Genomic DNA, 2,534 nt, shown 5'->3' on the forward strand with positions numbered 1-2,534 from the left:
AATAATAATAATAAATTTCATTCATTACAAAATATTTGATCAATATCGATACGAAAAAATAATAATAATAATTTTTAACGGAATCATTTTAACAAATAAAAAATTTTTTTTTTTTATGCATTAAAAATCTCATTCAAATTTGCAATAATAAATTTATTTTATGAAAAAATAACTCGAAGTACATTTTTAAAAAAAAAAATTAATTAATTAATCAATTAACGAGAGCAAAAAAAAAAAAAATTGAAAAAAAAAAAAAAAAATTTGAGCAAAAATTTTTAAAATACATAAATTTATATATAAGACTAGCATTATTGTCTTCATCAATAAGAAGAAGAAAATATAATAATAATAAGAAAAAATTAATTTTTTTTTTTGTTTATAAATAAATAAATAAATAAAAACAAATTATTAATTATTCAAATTTTAAACAGTAATAATAATAATAATAATAATAGTAATAGTAATAATAATAATAATAAATTCAAAATGTTATTTTTAATTAATACAAAAAAAAAAAAAAAAACATGACCAAAATATTTCCAGTCAAGAATCACAAAAAAAAAGACAAAAATTTCATCGTATCAATAATAATAATAATAATAATAATGATAATAATAAATAATTAATAAATAATAAACCGAAAAATACAATTTTAAAATAATAATAATGAATAATTTTCATTTGAAATAATATAAAAATTTTTTAATTAATTAATAAGTAGATTATTATTGATGTGGGATGGGGTTGGGGGGATAGGAGAACGTGGGGGCATTGAGGCGGAGAGAGAGGAGGAAAGAGGGGAGGGGAGGGCGATGACTAAACCAACACGTTTAAATTAATTAATAAAAAAAAAAAAAAAAAAAAACAAAAAATTATTTTAGAATTTTGTCGTTGTTTCAGTCTTTAATTAAATTAACATACAACATATTTTATACAAATTTTTTTTTTTTTTTCTTTACATTTATTTATTTTTTTTTCACAGTACGTGTTTACATATATACATATATGTAAATAAATTTAAATAAGAGTATATATAATAAATTCACACACGTGTGTGTGTGCGTGTGCGTGTGTGCAGGACACGTATGCGAGCGTATTCCGTACCTTAAAAATGAGGAGGAATGCATTTTTTCACAACCGATATTAAAATAAATCCTCTAGTTTAAATATTATTATTATTGCATTTTTCTAACATTTTTTTTCTCTTTTATTTAATTTAATTTTTCCTTGTTTTTCTGACGTATAAAGAAGGAAACAAAAAAAACGAAAAAAAGAAAATTTCGATAAACAACAAACACGTGACAAGAAAAAAAAAAATTTTTTTAACATTTTATTATTATTATTTTTATTTTAAATATTTAAATAAAAATTATAAATCTAAAATTTCTCCAGAACACAATAACAAAAAGAGAGAGAAAGAGAGAGAGTGAGTGAATGAATGAATGAGTGAGAAAGATAGAAAGAGAGTTATTAAGAGATCATATACATAACTAACTAAGGCCCACAATATTTATCGAGCCTCTTTTTTTATTAACCTGGACAATAAAAATTTTTGTATCACAGATTGAAATTTTAATTATTGTTCTTCCCTCCCTTCCCCCTCCCCTCCCTCCCTCCTAGGATTTACATCATTATTATTATTACAATAGCAACATCTCTTTCATTTTTACACATCATTCGATAATGAATAATTGTTCGAATTTAAATTCACTTCATTGACAATTTAAAAAAAAAAAAAAAACAAAAAAAAACATAACATACGATTTGATTATGTAAATCATTATTATTATTATTATTAAAATAACAGTAATAATAATAATAATAATAATGAAAATTTGCCACGAATAAATAAATAAATAAATCATCATCACGTGATACGATAATACTACATAAGACTTTTTTTGCTATTAACAAATTTTATTAACAATAAATTAAATAAATAAATAAAAATTGATTCGAAATGCTTTTATTTTTACATAAAAAATTTATTGCTTATTTATTTATTTATTTATTGATTTTTTGTTTTTGAAAAATGCGAGTAATATATAATATATATAATAAATTTTTTGTAATAATACGATCGTTGCTCCCCACACAATAATTTACCACCATCATCTTCATCATACATATTAATAATAATACATTATTTATTTATTAATTTTCGTATTGCAAAAAAAAATTAATTTAATAACTTTTTGATACGCATCACAATTTTCGCATACGCACATACTTTACACTTTACACGCACACGCAATTTTTGTTATAATATTTTTTTCATTTATGTGTGTATCGCACTACCTACATCATTAACAATTTTTTTAATTATTTAATATTGCTCTTATTATTATTATTATTATTATTATTATTATTATTATTATTATTATTATTATTTAGTATTTTTTATGATGGAAAATCAGACAAATATATAAACAAAATAAATTTGACATCATTGATCGCAAATTCATTTCCAGTACAATAATAATAATAGACAAGGATTATTATTATTATTTTAAATTTATATATACGTGTATGAG

This window comes from Pediculus humanus, genomic scaffold (genome assembly GCF_000006295.1).
Source record: "Pediculus humanus corporis 1103172108290 genomic scaffold, whole genome shotgun sequence".
NCBI classification, from domain to species: Eukaryota; Metazoa; Arthropoda; class Insecta; order Psocodea; family Pediculidae; genus Pediculus; species Pediculus humanus.